The sequence below is a fragment of the Ranitomeya imitator genome, chromosome 6, assembly GCF_032444005.1.
Source record: "Ranitomeya imitator isolate aRanImi1 chromosome 6, aRanImi1.pri, whole genome shotgun sequence".
Taxonomy (NCBI): domain Eukaryota; kingdom Metazoa; phylum Chordata; class Amphibia; order Anura; family Dendrobatidae; genus Ranitomeya; species Ranitomeya imitator.
In genome coordinates, this window is record NC_091287.1 from 191,753,488 (window position 1) to 191,773,953 (window position 20,466).

The 20,466-nt window shown below is 41.0% G+C and overlaps 1 protein-coding gene across 2 annotated transcripts in view; it reads left to right on the forward strand.

The window, feature by feature from the left end:
* VWC2 (von Willebrand factor C domain containing 2) overlaps positions 1-20,466 on the forward strand; it is a 1,274,203-nt gene that overhangs the window by 1,198,990 nt on the left and 54,747 nt on the right. The window lies entirely within an intron of this gene.

Sequence of the window (20,466 nt, forward strand, 5' to 3'; positions counted from 1 at the left end):
TTAGCACAAATTATGGAGCATCAAATAGCACTTTTGGAGACTGCTACACAGTTTTTGCACAATCTACTTTGATGCTGGAAGATTGATTTCGCACAGGACAGGATCCTGTCTATTTCTCTGACAAGGTCACTTTCAGCACCAACTCTAGCACAGGAGCGACCTCTCTGCACAGTGACACTGAGCAAGTGGCGCCAGCACAACAAGGCGTCCACTTTTTATGTGGCCAAGGACATGTGACATTGGCAACCAATCACAGAAGACCTTTTGTCATAACATTGTGGATGGTTAAAGGGGGAAAAAAGCACTTGCCGCTCCTGTAATCTCTTCATATGCTCCCTAACTTCTACACACCCCTCATCAAACACGTACCTCCATCACCACCGTTCATCATACAACAGCACTATTCTAGCTAAAGTAATGACAAAGGCATTAGTGGAAACGTGATGATTTACCACACTGTGGCAGACTTTGAGTAAAAATACTCATAAAAGTGAACACGAATCCAAGTGGTCTACGTTCTTGCCAAATTTGAGATTGGCAAACGTTTTCCGAACATTTTCGCTCTTCTTTAATGTTGACTAGTTGCTCCGTTTTGCTAAAGGAAGTCTTGAAGGAGCAGCGGCCTAAAGATCGGACTGAGTTTGTCTCTGTACTGACCCGTTTATTTTACCGTTGGTTCAAAACATTCTTGTCGACCTCTCCGCAAGTTACTGATCTTTACTTTCAATAATATTGAGCCATGTGACTTGCAGTTATGTGTCAAATCTCTATGTATTTGTTGTATCTCTTTTTAATAAAACATTTGATTATGATCAGGAACTGATGCTGCAGAATTTCCTCAATCTAAGTAAGTCTCTTGAATCAGCCCTTTAGGCTTTTTTTTACATACAGAGATAGCTTTCATGCAGTTTTTATAAAGCAGAAGAATGTCTTTTGATTATATCTAAAAGAACGCCTATACTACTACTATTACGCTTTAACTGCCCCTAAAGGCATTCAAACTCTTCTATTACCCAGCTCAATTTTTCATCTAATTGTATAATTAAAAAGCAAACCGAATGAAGCAGAGGAAAAAAGAAAACTATTCTAAATGGAGATGTTCTTTTTCTTTCCGTTATAATCAACCTCTCTTTTCAGGGGAACAAAATATGGAGATGTCAAATGAACGTGTGACCATGTCAGCTCTGTACCTTCTGTACGTGAAATTAGGTTGTGTGTTTTATACCAGATGTTCAGTGTAAAACCACATTTGCCATCTTTACATATCATTTGATTTACTTTTATTAAACAAAGCCTCTCAGTGCAGAATTTCTTAAAAATGTTGTTTAAAACAGGTACGCATTTTGCACATGAAATTATTTGAAAAGATCAATAAAATTTCATTTTACACTGATTATTAAAACTGAAGTTATAGCTTTCAACAACTTCTTGCTGAGAAAATTAATTTTACTTTGCTAGTTCTAGGAAAATTACAATGTTACTGGAATATTATAAAAGTGATTACTATCACATCAAAAATTATTAATTTTTAACTATATTTAAGTATTTTGCCTTTTTTAAGTTAAGACCATCCACTATAGCTTTTCCCAATTTGTATGAAAAGTGGATAGAAAACGATGTGTATGTATTTGCTTTTCTTCGTAGACAACAGTATACCCTCTGGGAAGAAACAATTTGAAAAACTGTAATTACTAACATAAATTGAGCATTTTATTTTGACTGATATGATTTTTGTTTTTACAGAAAATGGTTATTTAACCCCTTCCCGACCTTTGACGCCACGTAGGCGTCATGAAAGTCGGTGCCAATCCGACCCATGATGCCTATGTGGCGTCATGGAAAGATCGCGTCCCTGCAGATCGGGTGAAAGGGTTAACTCCCATTTCACCCGATCTGCAGGGACAGGGGGAGTGGTAGTTTAGCCCAGGGGGGGTGGCTTCACCCCCCCGTGGCTACGATCGCTCTGATTGGCTGTTGAAAGTGAAACTGCCAATCAGAGCGATTTGTAATATTTCACCTATTATATCGGGTGAAATATTACAATCCAGCCATGGCCGATGCTGCAATATCATCGGCCATGGCTGGAAACACTACTGTGCCCCCCACCCCACCGATCGCCCCCCAGCCCCCCGATCTGTCGGGTACACTGCTCCGGCTCCCCTCCGTCCTGTGCGCCGCTCCCCCCGTGCTCTTGTCCGCTCCCCCGTGCTCCAATCACCCTCCCCCGTGCTCCAACCACCCCCCCTGCACTCCGATCCACCCCCCCTGCAGTCCGATCCACCCCCCGATGCTCCAATGCACCCCCCTGTGCTCCGTTCCACCCCTCCCGCGCTCCGATCCACCCCCCCATGCTCCCCCCCGTGCTCCCCCCCCCACCCCATCATACTTGCAGATCCTGCCGGGGTCTGTCCGTCTTCTCCCTGGGCGCCGCCATCTTCCAAAATGGCGGGCGCATGCGCAGTGCGCCCGCCGAATCTGCCGGCCGGCAGATTCGTTCCAAAGTGCATTTTGATCACTGAGATATAATCTATCTCAGTGATCAAAATAAAAAAAATAATAAATGACCCCCCCCCTTTGTCACCCCCATAGGTAGGGACAATAAAAAAATAAAGAATTTTTTTTTTCCACTAATGTTAGAATAGGGGTAGGGTTAGGGCTAGGGTTAGGGGTAGGGGTAGGGGTAGGGTTAGGGGTAGGGTTAGGGTTAGGGCTAGGGGTAGGGTTAGGGTTAGGGTTTTGGTATGTGCACACGTATTCTGGTCCTCTGCGGATTTTTCCGCTGCGGATTTGATAAATCCGCAGTGCTAAACCACTGCGGATTTATGGCGGATTTACCGCGTTTTTTCTGCGCATTTCACTGCGGTATTACAACTGCGATTTTCTATTTGAGCAGTTGTAAAACCGCTGCGGAATCCGCAGAAAGAAGTGACATGCTGCGGAATGTAAACCGCTGCGTTTCCGTGCAGTTTTTCCGCAGCATGTGTACAGCGATTTTTGTTTCCCATAGGTTTACATTGAACTGTAAACTCATGGGAAACTGCTGCGGATCCGCAGCGTTTTCTGCAGCGTGTGCACATACCTTTAGAATTAGGCTATGTGCACACGGTGCGGATTTGGCTGCGGATCCGAAGCGGATTGGCCGCTGCGGATTCGCAGCAGTGTTCCATCAGGTTTACAGTACCATGGAAAACCAAATCCGCTGTGCCCATGGTGCGGAAAATACCGCGCGGAAACGCTGCGTTGTATTTTCCGCAGCATGTCAATTCTTTGTGCGGATTCCGCAGCGTTTTACACCTGTTCCTCAATAGGAATCCGCAGGTGAAATCCGCACAAAAAACACTGGAAATCCGCGGAAAATCCGCAGGTAAAACGCAGTGCCTTTTACCCGCAGATTTTTCGAAAATGATGCTGAAAAATCTCACACGAATCCGCAACGTGGGCACATAGCCTTAGGGTTAGGGTTGGAATTAGGGTTGTGGTTAGAGTTGTGATTAGGGTTATGGCTACATTTGGGATTAGGGTTAGGGGTGTGGGGGGGTTAGTGTTGGAGGTAGAATTGAGGGGTTACCACTGTTTAGGCACATCAGGGGTCTCCAAACGCAACATGGCGCCACCATTGATTCCAGCCAATCTCGTATTCAAAAAGTCAAATGGTGCTCCCTCAATTCCGAGCCCCGACGTGTGCCCAAACAGTGGTTTACCTCCACATATGGGGTACCAGCATACTCAGGAAAAACTGCGCAACAATAACTGGGGTCCAATTTCTCCTGTTACCCTTGTGAAAATAAAAAAATGCTTGCTAAAACATCATTTTTGAGGAAAGAAAAATGATTTTTTATTTTCACGGCTCTGCGTTGTAAACCTCTGTGAAGCACTTTGGGGTTCAAAGTGCTCACCACATATCTAGATAAGTTCCTTGGGGGGTCTAGTTTCTAAAATGGGGTCACTTGAGGGGGGTTTCTACTGTTTAGGCACACCAGGGGCTCTGCAAACGCAACGTGACGCCCGCAGACCATTTCATCAATGTCTGCATTTCAAAAGTCACTACTTCCCTTCTGAGCCCCGACGTGTGCCCAAACAGTGGTTTACCTCCACACATGGGGTATCAGCGTACACAGGAGAAACTGGACAACAACTTTTGGGGTCCAATTTCTCCTGTAACCCTTGGGAAAATAAAAAATTCTGGGCTAAATAATTATTTTTGAGGAAAGAAAACGTATTTATTATTTTCACGGTTCTGCATTATAAACTTCTATGAAGCACTTGGGGGTTCAAAGTGCTCACCACACATCTAGATAAGTTCCTTTCGGGGTCTAGTTTCCAAAATGGGGTCACTTGTGGGGGTTTTCTACTGTTTAGCCACATCAGGGGCTCTGCAAACGCAACGTGACGCCCGCAGAGCATTCCATCAAAGTCTGCATTTCAAAACGTCACTACTTCAATTCCGAGCCCCGGCATGTGCCCAAACAGTAGTTTACCCCCACATATGTGGTATCACCGTACTCAGGAGAAACTGGACAACAAATATTGGGGTCAAATTTCTCCTGTTACCCTTGGGAAAATTAAAAAATTCTGGGCTAAATAATTATTTTTGAGGAAAGAAAACGTATTTATTATTTTCACGGCTCTGCATTATAAACTTCTGGAAGCACTTGGTGGTTCAAAGTGCTCAACACACATCTAGATAAGTTCCTTTCGGGGTCTAGTTTCCAAAATGGGGTCATTTGTGGGGGGTTTCTACTGTTAAGCCACATCAGGGGCTCTGCAAACGCAACGTGACGCCCACAGAGCATTCCATCAAAGTCTGTATTTCAAAACGTCACTACTTCACTTCCGAGCCCCGGCATGTGCCCAAACAGTGGTTTACCCCCACATATGGGGTATCAGCATACTCAGGAGAAACTGGACAACAACTTTTGGGGTCAAATTTCTCCTGTTACCCTTGGGAAAATAAAAAATTGCAGGCTAAAAGATCATTTTTGAGAAAATATATTTTTTTTATTTATTTTCATGGCTCTGCGTTATAAACTTCTGTGAAGCACTTGGGGGTTCAAAGTCCTCACCACACATCTAGATTAGTTCCTTTGGGGGTCTAGTTTCCAAAATGGGGTCATTTCTGGGGGATCTCCAATGTTTAGGCACACAGGGGCTCTCCAAACGTGACATGGTGTCCGCTAATGATTGGAGCTAATTTTCCATTTAAAAAGCCAAATGGCGTGCCTTCCCTTCCGAGCCCTGCCGTGCGCCCAAACAGTGGTTTACCCCCACATATGGGGTATCAGCGTACTCAGGACAAACTGGACAACAACATTTGGGGTCCAATTTCTCCTATTACCCTTGGCAAAATAGGAAATTCCAGGCTAAAAAATCATTTTTGAGGAAAGAAAAATTATTTTTTATTTTCATGGCTCTGCGTTATAAACTTCTGTGAAGCACCTGGGGGTTTAAAGTGCTCAATATGCATCTAGATAAGTTCCTTGGGGGAAAATACCCAAAAGAAAATATTTACTGACCACAAATATCAAGACAATTTTTCAGAAATTCAATAAATTTTTATTATTATAAAACAGACATAACACAATCAATAGCATTTTTATTATTATTAATTTTTATTAAAATATATCCATATGTTTGGAATTTGTATACTCTAAAATAGAAAAACATACATATGCATGTGCAATATAGATCAGCATGTGGGGGGGCCAGGGCGTACAACACCTGATCGGTAAAAGTAAACCAGTATAAATAATATCACGGCTTCAACAACCATTCACATTAAAATGTATAAACACTATATATATATATAATTAATATTAAATAAATAACATTTCATGTGTTGGTATAAATAAATAATGAATTAAATAATTTGTGTAAGAAACAAAAAATAAAAAATAAAAAAATAAAAAAATAAAAAATAAAAAATTATAAATAAATCAATAAAGATTATCCAATTATAACTATGCGCATATCCATATGAAATGAGTCTGTATCCGATGCATGATTGATGAATTGACAGAAAAAATAAATATAAACCAGTGATATGTGTGATTGATTAACGTGATTTATAAAAAAATATATATATATTACAAACTATATGAATTAATTAATGTGCAAAAAATATATTATATGTAAATAAGTGTCAAAAAATGTTTGTCAACTAATTGAAGAAAAATTAATGAACAAAACGTGAAATAAGTGTATAAGTATTTGATATATGTATATATATTGTATATTACAGTGATAAATTTAATGAAATAAAATGAACAATATGCATATAAACAGAATTAAAATGTGAAAGACTATATATGGATTATATCATTCATCAACCATGCATCAAACACAAAACATGTGACAAACGGTTTTAATTCACTTTGACATAAGTGTCATAATGGAACTGCACATAGGTATCCAAAGGGATAAGTGATGGATAATGCTCAGGGAAACAATAATAAATAAATAAAATAATACAAAACCGTGAATACCGACCAGGAGTGCGCGCCTCAGCTCCCCCACACACCACTCCAACGTACGTTTCGCAACCGCTTCGTCAGGGAGTTTCCTTGGGGGGTCTAGTTTCCAAAATGGGGTCACTTGTGGGGAAGCTCCAATGTTTAGGCACACAGGGGCTCTCCAAACGCGACATGGCGTTCGCTAACAATTGGAGCTAATTTTCCATTCAAAAAGTCAAATGGCGCGCCTTCCCTTCCGAGCCCTGCCGAGTGCCCAAACAGTGGTTTACCCCCACTATGAGGTATCGTCGTACTCGGGAGAAATTGTCCAACAAATTTTATGATCCATTTTATCCTATTGCCCATGTGAAAATGAAAAAATTGAGGCGAAAATTATTTTTTTGTGAAAAAAAGTACTTTTTCATTTTTACAGATCAATTTGTGAAGCACCTGAGGGTTTAAAGTGCTCACTAGGCATCTAGATAAGATCCTTGGGGGGACTAGTTTCCAAAATGGGGTCACTTGTGGGGGAGCTCCAATGTTTAGGCACACAGGGTCTCTCCAAACGCGACATGGTGTCCGCTAACGATGGAGATAATTTTTCATTTAAAAAGTCAAATGGCGCTCCTTGCCTTCCGAGCCTTACCAGGTGCCCAAACAGTGGTTTACCCCCACATGTGAGGTATTGGTGTACTCAGGAGAAATTGCCCAACAAATTTTAGGATCCTTTTTATCCTGTTGCCCATGTGAAAATTAAAAAATTGAGGCTAAAATAATTTTTTTGTGAAAAAAAAATACTTTTTCATTTTTACGGATCAATTTGTGAAGCACCTGGGGGTTCAAAGTGCTCACTATGCATCTAGATAAGGTCCTTGGGGCATCTAGTTTCCAAAATGGGGTCACTTGTGGGGGAGCTCCAATTTTTAGGCACACGGGGGCTCTCCAAGCGTGACATGGTGTCCGCTAAAGAGTGGAGCCAATTTTTCATTCAAAAAGTCAAATGGCGCTCCTTCCCTTCCAAGCCCTGCCGTGCACCCAAACAGTGGTTTACCCCCACATATCAGGTATCAGCGTACTCAGGGCAAATTGGACAACAACTTTCGTGGTTCAGTTTCTCCTTTTACCATTGGGAAAATAAAAAAATTGTTGCTAAAAGATAATTTTTGTGACTAAAAAGTTAAATGTTCATTTTTTCCTTCCATGTTGCTTCTGCTGCTGTGAAGCACCTGAAGGGTTAATAAACTTCTTGAATGTGGTTTTGAGTACCTTGAGGGGTGCAGTTTTTAGAATGGTGTCACTTTTGGGTATTTTCAGCCATATAGACCCCTCAAACTGACTTCAAATGTGAGGTGGTCCCTAAAAAAAATGGTTTTGTAAATTTCGTTGTAAAAATGAGAAATCGCTGGTCAAATTTTAACCCTTATAACTTCCTAGCAAAAAAAAATTTTGTTTCCAAAATTGTGCTGATGTAAAGTATACATGTGGGAAATGTTATTTATTAACTATTTTGTGTCACATAACTCTCTGGTTTAACAGAATAAAAATTCAAAATGTGAAAATTGCGATATTTTCAAAATTTTCGCCAAATTTCCATTTTTATCACAAGTAAACGCAGAATTTATTGACCTAAATTTACCACTAACATGAAGCCCAATATGTCACGAAAAAACATTCTCAGAACCGCTAGGATCCGTTGAAGCGTTCCTGAGTTATTACCTCATAAAGGGACACTGGTCAGAATTGCAAAAAACGGCAAGGTCTTTAAGGTCAAAATAGGCTGGGTCATGAAGGGGTTAATGTCTAATTTTTTTTCCAAGTCCATATCCAACTAAGAATTTTAATACAGAAAAATGTGTTGGGTAAATTCAATTGTCTGATTACTCTTTGGCTCTTATTTAAAAACTAATAAAGTTGCAGCTAAAATGCATATTATAAACTTGTTTTGTAATGCCTTTGCTAGAATGGAATGCAATGGATTTATGCTTGTTTATTTGCAATTGTTTCCTTATTTAATGAATATTTCTATCAAAGTCTGTAACCATATGATAATCACATATTACATATAAGAAATCAAAATGTGAAAAAGTTCATTATTTCAGTATCCTTCAACATATTATGCTTTTTAAATTCTTCATTTCATGAAAATGTATTAAATAATCATTGTTATTGCATGCCAACATATATTTAAAATACATACATTTACAAAAGCTGGCAATAATTGAAAAGTTTTCTTTAACAGCTGGCTTTTTCAGAACTGGTTAATGAGGTCATCTATATTTTTGTCAAATATAGGATTGGATCAAGGTTGAAAGAAAAAACATATTAACTCATACATTTGTATATTCAAGTTGGAAGTAATTCAAAAAAAATATATAATTTACTTATTTTTGTAAAATCTTGTTAACCCGTTAACAATACATGATGCACGGCATATGTCATATGCCGTTTCTGTCTCTGATGCGAGTATGCAAGCTGAGCCTGCATTTTTTTCATTCTATTTAGTGACAGTGGCATTTATGGTGCGACGGCAGGGAGCACTCTTTTCTAACCACTCATAGGAGCTCCCGCAAAGTGATTGTAGGCCACCGATAACTTGCCATCATAGCCAGGGGTCTGCTGAGCATGTCTGTACCTGTTTTCATAGTACTCCTGTGAAGCCAGCCTGTGGCTAGCCTTCATAGGAAATCATGATTTTTATTATATACCATACAGCAATGCTGTGGTATTAATGCATATAGAAGAAGCAATCACACAATTGCATGTTCAAGTTCCCTAAGGGGACTAACAAATACAGTAAGCAGAAAAGTTTTTTTAAAAATCTGAAAATACAAAAAAATTGAAAAGTTCCAATCGTGTCACCATTTCCTCAATTAAAATTAAGAAATAAAATTTTAAAAATACTCATATTTGACATTACTGCGTACATAGGAGTCCAATGTACCCAAATATAAAATAAATTAAACAGATGGTAAATGGTGTAGTGAGAAGCAAATTCAAAACACCAGAGATGCGTTTCTTGGTTTGTTTTTTTGGCTGCTGCAGCAACACAAAAATAAAATAATAGGCATTCAAAACGTTGAATCTACCACATAATTATATCAATAAAACATTGACTCAGAATAGAAAAATCATCACCTCACACAGCTCCATATCCTGAAAATTAAAAACATTATGGCTCTTGGAAAATGGGGACACAAGCAAATGTATTTTTCTTTACAAATTTCTGAATTATTTTTCACCACTGAAATAAAACAAAAACAGGGCATGTTTAATAATGCCATAAAGATACTGACCTTGAGAATCATATTTCTAGGTCATATTTAACCCTTTAACGTTCAATGATGGGCATAGTCTGTCATGGCCGGGTGTCAGTTCCCGCTCCAGGAAGGCCTATGCCCGTTATGCATTTAAACTTTCACTGCATGTAAATATGCAGTGACAGATCTGTGCCGACAGCTGGCTTTGACAGCTGAAAGGCTGGGGAAGAGGTGCAGGGACCCATGCCATCGGTCCATGTACCCAGATCGCTGTGATTGGTCAGTCAATCTGACTGACCAATCACCCCATGATCACGCAGGAGAGGCTAAAATATCAGCACTTCCTGCCCAATCAGTGCAGCAGCTCAGCTCTGCCAGGGTCTGCCACCCCTGGCTGTTAACTCCCTAAATGCTGCGATCGTTTGTGATCGCAGCATTCAGCAGAGAGACAGAGGGATGAGAGCTCCCTTTGCCTTCAGATCAGCATTCCCACAATGTCATCACAGGGGCCAGATCATTGCCATGGTGACCCAGGGTCATCATTCTGACCCCTGGGTCACCAAGCTACAGAGAGCTTCTGAAACCATACCCACAGCATGGTGTCAGAAGCTTTCAGTATAATGCACTACAATGCTAGTGTATTGCCATGCATTATATCTGCAATCAAAGTAAAAGAAAAGTGAAAATCCCATAAAGGGACTAGGTAAAACAGGAATAAAAAAAAAAAGTACAAATAAAATTACAAAATAATAATAATATTAATAATAATAAATCCACCAATAAATACACATTTCTATGTAAAAAAATGTAATTAAAAAAGTACACGTTTGGTATCGCCGCATCCGGAAGAATCCGATCTATAAAAGTGTCATGCTAGTTAACACCTTCAGTGAATGCTGTAAAAAAAAAAAATACTTTACCATCATACCGCTTGGAAAAAGTGGAATAAAACACAATTAGAAAGACGAATGTAAATAAGAATAAAGTCACCTAATCACTTATACCGCACGAGGAATGGCATAAAAAAAAAATAAAACCAATTCTTCATCTGCTGTGGATTTGATCATTCTGCCTCCCAAATATTGCAGTAAGTCTTGTCGCACATCTATCCTGCACTCTACACTGAGGACTAAAACCGGGGTTTCCATGTACTTTTCTGAAATACGTGATTCAGACAGAACCCCCTATAATGAGGCAGATGGAGACACTGTGGATGCTGTCTGACATGTGATCTGGCGGTGTCCGTCTTTTTAGGTGTGCATAAAAACACGATCCATCATAGTTTTGAGCACCTCTGAAAGGAAGGACACCGCTGAACAGAGGCCAGACGGAGTCCAAAGTAACTCTGCTGCCTCATTATAGAGGTTGATTTAGATGGAAACTCCTGGCAGAAGATTCCCCATAATTAGGCAGATGGAGGCACTGTGGATGCCATATTACCCGTGATCCGATGGTGTCCGTCTTTTTAGGCATACATAAAAGTCCAATCAGCCAGTTTTGTGCAACTCTAAAAAGGACACCGCTGAACAGAGGCCAGACTGAGTCCAGAGTAACTCTGCTGCCTTACTATAGTGAATGGATCGGGGGTTTAATCTGTCATGTCACTCAGAGATTTAGATAGAAACCCCAAAGTGCTCAGCATAGAGTGCCAGATAAATGTGATCCCAAGTGTTAAGAAAAATGTATCCAATAAAAGCTTCAACTCAATCCACAAAAAAAGCAAGACCCCACTCAGATCTGTCATCTGTTAACTGAAATCTAGGGTGCTTCCAGTTACTGGTAGCATAAAGGCTCTGGAAAAAGAAGAATGGCTCATTATCCCCAAAAAGAAATTCAGTGAATTCTGCACTCCCAAATCCAAATGCCCCCCTCCCTTCTGAGCCCCAGTGTGCATAAACCATCTTTTGCGTTCACATTTGGCAGGGGCATAATTTCCAAAATGGGATCACTTCAGTGGGGATTCTGCTGTCTAGCACTTAGGGGCTCTCTATATGGAGTCTATTCTTGGAAAATCTGCGCTCCAGGAGGAAAATAGCTCTTCATATCTACCAAGACTCTCCGTATGGCTAAGCAGTATTGTACAGCCACATATGTGGTATTTCTATATTGAACAGAAATTGTGGGACAAATTTTGGTGTCACACTTACTCACCTTGTGTGAAAATATAAAATCTGTGTCTAAAACAATTTTTGTGGTAAAAATGTAGTTATTTTTTCTTCACTGCCCAAAGGTATAAAATTGTGTGACCCAACTATGGTGTCAAAACGATCAATGCACCCCTAGATTAATTCATCAAGAAGTGTATTTTGTAAAATGGGGTCACATATGAAGAGTCCTGCCGTTCTGGCTCCTCAGGGCCTCTCCCAGTGGGTCATGGCACCCTCAAACCATAATATGAACTCTGCACTCTAGTATGGCGCTCCTTCCGTTTTGAGCTATGCACTGTGCCTCAAAAGTAGTTTTCACCCACACATGGAGTATTGGCGTACTGCAAAGAAATTGCTCAACAATTTTGGGGTCCATTAACTCCTGTTACCCTTCTGAAAATAAAAAATTTGGTGCTAAAAGATGGTTATTGTGGAAAAAATGTGAATTTTAATTTTCACAGCTCTACGTTATAAACTTATGTGAAGCACTTGGGGGTTCAGGGTGCTCAACAAACATCTAGATAAGTTCCATAAGGGGTCTAGTTTCCAAAATGGTGTCACTTGTGGGAGGTTTCCACTGTTTAGGCACATCAGGGACTCTCCAAACGCAACATGGCATCCGCTCTCAATTTCAGCCAATTTTGAGTTCAAAACATGAAACTGTGCTCCTCTCTTCCGAGCCCTGCCGTGTGCCCAAACAGTGGTCTTCCTCCATACATTGGGTATGTGCATACTCAGGAGAAAACGCAGAACAATTCTTGGGGTCCATTTTCACCTGCTACCTTAATATAAAAAATTTGGTGCTAGCAGTTGGTTTTTGTGGAAAAAAATAGAATTAGACTTACCGGTAATTCGGTTTCTAGGAACCTTCCGCGATAGCATAGGAGGTTGTCGCCACACCCTAATGGGGACAGGAAGCACAAGTGGTTAAAAGCCCCTCCCACCTCCAACTCTCCAGTGACTTATAAGGAACATAGGGAGGGAATTAGTGCTGTCATGGAAGGTTCCTAGAAACCGAATTACCGGTGAGTCTAATTCTATTTTCTCTAGTCACCTTCCACGACAGCATAGGAGGAACACCAACTAATACAGGACTGGGGGGAATCACGGCCTGGAGTACTTTCTGGTCAAAGACTAGATCCTTATTGGACAATAAGTCGCCCCATAGTGTTTTGTGAAGGTATGTAATGAAGACCATGTTGCAGCTCTGCAGATCTGCTCGGTGGAAGCCCAGAAGACTGATGTGGATCTTGTAGAGTGGGCCCTGACCCCGATCCGGGGCATCATGTCCTGGGCCAGTACGTTTCAGATATGGCTTTTTTGGTTCAATTCGAGATGGTGCTTTTGGTCACCTTCTTCCTTTTATTCCGACCTGATGGATGTACAAACAGGTTCTGGTCAATTCTCCAAGGACTGGTTTGTTCTAGGTCGAATAGGATGGTATGTTGAACATCGGGGGTATGGAATTCTTCCTCTTTTGGATTGCCTGAATACTGGCAGAAGGGAAGGATGATCTCCTGAGACCAGTGAAAATCGGACACAACCTTAGGGAGGAAGGATGGTTCAAGATGAAGGACTTGTAAGTCATCCCTTATTATTATTAGATAAGGCTCTCTTACTGAAAGAGCCTGTAATTCTCCTATACGCCTTGACATGGTAATGGCGACAAGAAAGGCAGCTTTGTATGCCAGAAATTGAGGAGTGCAGGAAGACAGGGGTTCAAACGGAGATCGTGTAAGCCCTTTGAGTCTGCCTTCTGGGATGTGATCTGAAGGCTGAAGATATGAATCTTTTAATCCAATGGTGGTTGGCCAAATCTTGATCGAACATAGAGCTTAGGGCAGAAAACTGAACCTTCAGAGTACTAGGCTTAAAGGTACCTTCACACATAACGATATCATTAACGATATCGTTGCTTTTTGTGATGTAGCAACGATATCGTTAAGGAAATCGTTCTGTGTGACAGCAACCAACGATCAGGCCCCTGCTGGGAGATCGTTGGTCGCTGAGGAAAGTCCAGAACTTTATTTCGTCGCTGGACTCCCTGCAGACATCGCTGGATCGGCGTGTGTGACACCGATCCAGCGATGTCTTCACTGGTAACCAGGGTAAACATCGGGTTATTAAGCGCAGGGCCGCGCTTAGTAACCCGATGTTTACCCTGGTTACCAGCGTAAAAGTAAAAAAACCAAACACTACATACTTACCTACCGCTGTCTGTCCCTGGCGCTCTGCTTCTCTGCACTCCTCCTGCACTGGCTGTGAGTGTCGGTCAGCCGGAAAGCAGAGCGGTGACGTCACCGCTCTGCTTTCCGGCCGCTGTGCTCACAGTCAGTGCAGGAGGAGTGCAGAGAAGCAGAGCGCCAGGGACAGACAGCGGCAGGTAAGTATGTAGTGTTTTTTTTTTTTACTTTTACGCTGGTAACCAGGGTAAACATCGGGTTACTAAGCGCGGCCCTGCGCTTAGTAACCCGATGTTTACCCTGGTTACCCGGGGACCTCGGGATCGTTGGTCGCTGGAGAGCTGTCTGTGTGACAGCTCTCCAGCGACCAAACAGCGACGCTGCAGCGATCGACATCGTTGTCGGTATCGCTGCAGCGTCGCTGAGTGTGAAGGTACCTTAAGGCCAATGTCTAGCCCTTTTTGTAAGAAGTCTAACACCTGTGGAATATTAGGATGGAATGGATGAGGTATATTTGGGAGGCAGAAGGATGAAACCTTTTTCCATACATTATTGTATATAGCAATCATAACTGGCTTCCTAGATCTCTGTAGGGTAGCAATTACCATGTCTGAAAGCCCTCTAGCTCTCAGCACCTGGGCTTTAGTAACCAGGCGGCTAGATTCAATTTTTGAGGTTCGGGATGAAGGAGTTCTTGAACAAGAAGGTTGGCCTCCTGCGGTAGGTGAACAGGACCGTCAATATGCAGGTCTACAATGATTTTGAAGCAACTTATCTTTGGCCACACAGGAGCCACCAGGATGGTTGGGACCCGATCTTCACAGATCTTCCGAAAAGTCTTTGCCGACAATGAGATTGGCAGAAAGGTGTAGGCCAACCGAAAGCTCCATTTTTGAGCAAAGGCATCCACTGCCCTTGCATTGTCCCTTGGATTTAAGGAGAAAAAGTCCTTGACCTGTGTGTTTTGACCTGAAGCAAGTAAGTCGATTTCTGGTAGGGCCCATCTGTTTACCAACATACTGAAGACCTTCTTGTTGAGGCTCCACTCTCCTGGCTGCAAGTCCTGATGGCTCAGGAAATCCACCTGGCAATTGGAGGATCACTTCAGATGAACTGCTGTCAGTGACAGAAGTTGTTTTTTGGCCCAGCAAAATATTCATCCTGAAATGCCCCTTAAGTTGTTGAACTTTGAGCTCCGCTGATGCTTGAGGTGGGCTACTGTAGTCATGTTGTCCAAATAAATTCTGACATAACATCCGGACACTAGGTCGCTTGCAGCCAGGAGAGCCTCCTCCACTGCTTTCAGCTCCCTGAAGTTGCTTGTTCCCTGATCCCACAGACATTGAAAGGAGCACAAGACACTATGGCACCCCAGCCTCGTTTGCTGGCATCAGATGTTACAGTAACTATGGGGGATTGAGACCAATTCACACCTCTGCAAAGGGTTTCTGGGGCTAAAGCACCATGCAAGTGAAGCTCTTACATGTCCTGGAGTGTGTACCCTCTTGTTCAGAGAACTGGGACTCCCATTTTGAAGATGTGGGCTTTGAGAACTCTGAAGTGAGCCTGTGCCCAGGTCACAGACTGAATGGAGGCTGTCATGGAGCCTAGTGCTAACATGGCTTCCAGGAGAGCAGGGGATCTTTGTTTCCTGAAATCTGTGACCTTGGTCATCAAAGTCCGGCCATGGTATTCCAGAAGAAATGGCATCTGCTTCTCAGAATCTAACAGAACCCCCAGAAACTTGCTTATTTTAGTGGGCTGAAGTTGGTATTTTTTCAGATTGGGCTGCCATCCCAGTGATCGCAGGATGTCAAGAGTTTTTGACACGTGGCTCCTGAGAATCTGAGCAGAGGAACATACAACTAGCAAATCGTCCAGATAAGGAACTATACAGACACCTTGTTTCCGGATATAAGTAATTGTTTCTGCCATTATTTTTGAATAGACTCTCGGCGCCGAAGAGATGCCAAAGGGGAGCACGTTGAATTGGAACTTGGAAGTGCTTCACCTGTTGATTTTGCTGTACCGCAAACCTCAGGTACTTCCTGTGTCGTGGATGGATTGGAACATGGAAGTAGGCATCCTTGAGATCTATGGTCGCCATGAAGAAGTCTGGGCCTATCAGGGGAATGGCCGATTTTACCGATTCCATCTTGAATCTATGATAGAAGATGTGCTGATTTGAGATTTTTTAGATTATAATTATTCGCACCTCCCCTGAAGGTTTCTTTACTAAGAAAAGATGGGAATAGTGGCCTGATCCCCATTGTTCCGGAGGTACTGGGGAGATAGCATTTGACCTTCTGAAATCCTGAAGGCCTCACATTAGAATTACTTGGGCTACCAGAGATGGAAGGGAGGTGACCCTCAGACCCTGGGGAGGAGAGGACTCAAATTCTATCAGCAGGCCCTCCTTGATGATATTGAGGACCCACTGGGAGTTGGAAATCGTCCGCCAGGGAGAAAAAAATTTGCAAGCCTCCCCACCACCGGGTCACAGTCATTGGGGCTGTTGCTGGGGAACCAGGATGTTTCTACCTTCGCATAACTCCATCTCCCAGTTTTACTCTTTCCCCTTGTCAGGGGGTCTGGGACTGTTGGACATGGGAAAAAAAGCTTTTTGAGAGACTTTTGCTCAGGAAGGGCTTTTTTCTTGTCAGTGGCCCTCTCTAAGATTTCATCCAGAGCAAGGATAAAAACATATTCACCCTTAAAGGGGATTGAGTACAACTTAACTTTTGAGGTAACATCCCCATTCTACATTTTGAGCCACAAGGCTCTTCTGGCTGAGTTTGATTGAGCTAGGGTCCTGGAGGCAATCCTGATTGATTCCATAGATGCATCCTCCAGAAACCCTGAAGCTCTTTGGAGAATAGGAAGGGAATCCAGTAGTTCACCCCTTTAAGTAGCCTGGGATATATGATTTTCCAGTTCATCAAGCCATCTGTAGAGAGCTCTGGCTACAAAGGTGGAGGCGATATTAGATCTTAACGCAGAGGTGGGTGTCTCCCATGATTTTTTTCAGGAGACTCTCTATTTTTCTATCCATAGGATCCTTCAATTGTGAAAAATCCACTTAAGCCCAGACCTTGTGACTCCTCCATCATGTGACTGATCACATGATTCTGACATCACGCAGGTTATGGCAGCCCTGCAAGAGGAGATACATAGAAATTCTCCCTCCCACTCGATGAATTTCCACTGAAACCAGCCCATTATATAATTTTATATAAACCGTCCCAACACGCAGTGTGCTGGAGGAAACTATTCTGGTTTTACATCACTGACGCGATCATGCGCAGTGACACCTATCACTTCACCAGTGACTCTGTCACAGGGGTTAAAATAAAATGAATGCTGTAAATAAAAAAAAAATAAAATACAATTGAATTGTACAGTATTTGTTCTTTCGCCAAACTTGGAATTTTTTTCTCACTTTCCAGTTCATCATATGACATCATATGATAATATGATAAATTACAACTTGTCCCCCAAAAACAAGCCCTCATATGACTGATGGTGGAAAAATAAAAAAATGTATGTCTCTTGGAATAAGGGAAGGAAAAATGTAAGGGCAAAAATGAAAAATGGTGAGGTCCTCAAAGAGTTAAATATTTTTTTACAGAAAAATTGGTAATTATTATTGGTAAAACTGATTAACATAGAGATTGTTTAACCCTTAATCTTCCAAAACATTCAGGTTAATTTAATATAATTTCAACTAACAAAACTTACGAGGTTCAGATGCTACTGTGGCATGTCCAGCAGAACAAGCTAGCTCTTTCTCTACCTTTTTTATTGAAGAGTACGTTTCTCTGGGATCATGATTTATTTACAAGGATTTGTTGACAGACGCAAACCACAAACTGTGCTTTAATTGTACTGTGGACTTGCACCTCACAGGAGCAGGGGGAGAAAGTAAAGGTGAATTGATGTTTCTCTAATAGAACCAGAATGTGTGAAGCAATAAAGATAAGGTGAGCCCAGGGAGCCAAAATGAGATATAGCTGAAGGACAACACAGAAAAGAAAGGAAAAGTTAAAAAAAAAAATCACAACACTATTAAAAAAGTCATAAAGAAGCTCACTGTCTGCCAGCTATCCAGTAGGTCTAGTATGATTTAATGTGAACAGTTTGTAAACTAAGATATCATTTTGCTTAAGGAAGGATAAAATACGTATATTCAAAAGGCAATTATTCTGGTAATTCCACAACCAGGATAAGGATGTAGATGCCAATCAATGTCATTAAATATTCACCGTCTCCAATAATACATTACAGACACAGATTAGTACACGATTAAGTGAAAGTATTGATTTCTGAAGAACAGTGAGGCGGTAATGCTGGGTGACGCACTGAGGGCAGAGGGCAGTGTGCAGGAAAGGAGAGAAGAGGAGCTGAGTCACATATTCCCAATGAGATGTAGCTTTCTTTTTGCCTCCAACTTTATAACAGCTGTGGTACACTGTGATACTATGTGTAAAGTTAAACAGCTCCAAAGTAAAGTCTTCAAAATGGAAGGCGTTGTTAGTTCCCATGTATAATGTTAACTTAAACAATTAGAAACAGTAGCATGAGAATAAAATTGTGTTAATGAACCAAACACAAAAGATGTTCAAAATGCGAGTGATAACTCATGTGAAGGGTTAATCAGGTATATAATTATTGCCTTGTATACTAAACTTGATCGACTTTTGTCATAAGTAAATAGATTTTGTCCTTTGATGTAATCAGATTCAAGATGAGTTGTATGTCTGTGGCTCTTGTTATTGCTAGAAAAGATAATCATTTTGTCGATTAGTAAAACAGTCAGTCCTGGCCAACGTATATCTGCTGAATCGTTTAGAAAGTTATCACTTATGCTTTACATATTTCTAATTTATTTTTTTCCATGTCATATGGTGGTAACACAGAACACACATTTTTCCAAAGGGAGAAATAGATCATATTGCAGAAAATACTTTTTTGGTGTAAATATCTATTTTCTTACAAGAGATTGGAATGTTTCATTTATCAGGAAAAAATAATCAATTGTGTTTCCAAGGAAGCCTTGTTGTATTTAGAGCGTCTTGTCCTTCGCTAATTCCATCGATGGCATGGTTGTGTGTACTCTCTGACTGATTGCTCTCAGTAGTAATTTAAAATGGTTTACTTTATTTTTAAGAGACATTTGTATTTTGGTACAAGATGGTTAAATAGCTATAACCTTTTATGGTTAATGACCTATTTTTAATCTAAAAAAGAAACATAAAAGTAAAATAATATTTATGTCCACAATTAACCCCTTCACCCCAAAGCCTGTTTTCACCTAAGTGACAGGGCCAAATTTTACAATTCTGACCACTGTCACTTTATGAGGTCATAACTCTGAAACGCTTCAACGGATCCTGGTGATTCTGACATTGTTTTCTCGTGACATATTGGACTTCATGATAGTGGTAAAACTTCTTCGATATGACTTGCATTTATTTGTGAAAAAAACTAAAATTTGTCGGAAATTATGAAAATTTAGCATTTTTCAAACTCTTAGTTTTTATGCCCTTAAATTAGAGAATTATATCACATAATATAGTTAATAAACAACATTTTCCACATGTCTGCTTTACATCAGCACAATTTTGGAAACATAATTTTTTTTGTTAGGGAGTTATAAGGGTTAAAAGTTGACCAGCGATTTCTCATTTTTGCAACAAAATTTGCAAAACCATTTTTTTTTACGGACCACCTCACACTTGAAGTGACTTTGAGGGGTCTATATGACAGAAAATGCCCAAAAGTGACACCATTCTAAAAACTGCACCCCTCAAGGTACTCAAAACCACATTCAAAAAGTTTATTAACCCTTCAGGTGCTTCACAGGAATTTTTTGAATGTTTAACTTTTTTTTCACAAAATTTTTACTTCAGGTCCAATTTGTTTCATTTTACCAATGGTAACAAGAGAAAATGGACCCCAAAAGTTGTTGTACAATTTGTCCTGAGTACGCAGATACCCCATATGTGGGGGTAAACCACTGTTTGGGCACATGGCAGAGCTCGGAAGGGAAGGAGTGCCATTTGACTTTTCAATGCAAAATTGGCTGGAATTGAGATCGGACGCCATGTCGCATTTGGAGAGCCCCTGACGTGCCTTAACAGTGGAAACCCCCCACAAGTGACCCCATTTTGGAAAGAAGACTCCCTAAGGAACTTTTCTAGATGTGTGGTGAGCACTGTTAACCCCCAATTGTTTCACTAAAGTTTAGAATGTAGCATTGTGAAAATTAAAAAATCATTTTTTCTTTCCACAAAATTATGTTTTAGCCCGCAATTTTTTTTTCCCAAGGGTAACAGGAGAAATTGGACCACAAATGTTATTGTCCAATTTGTCCTGAGTACGCTGATACCCCATATGTGGGGGGGAACCACTGTTTGAGTGCATGGCAGAG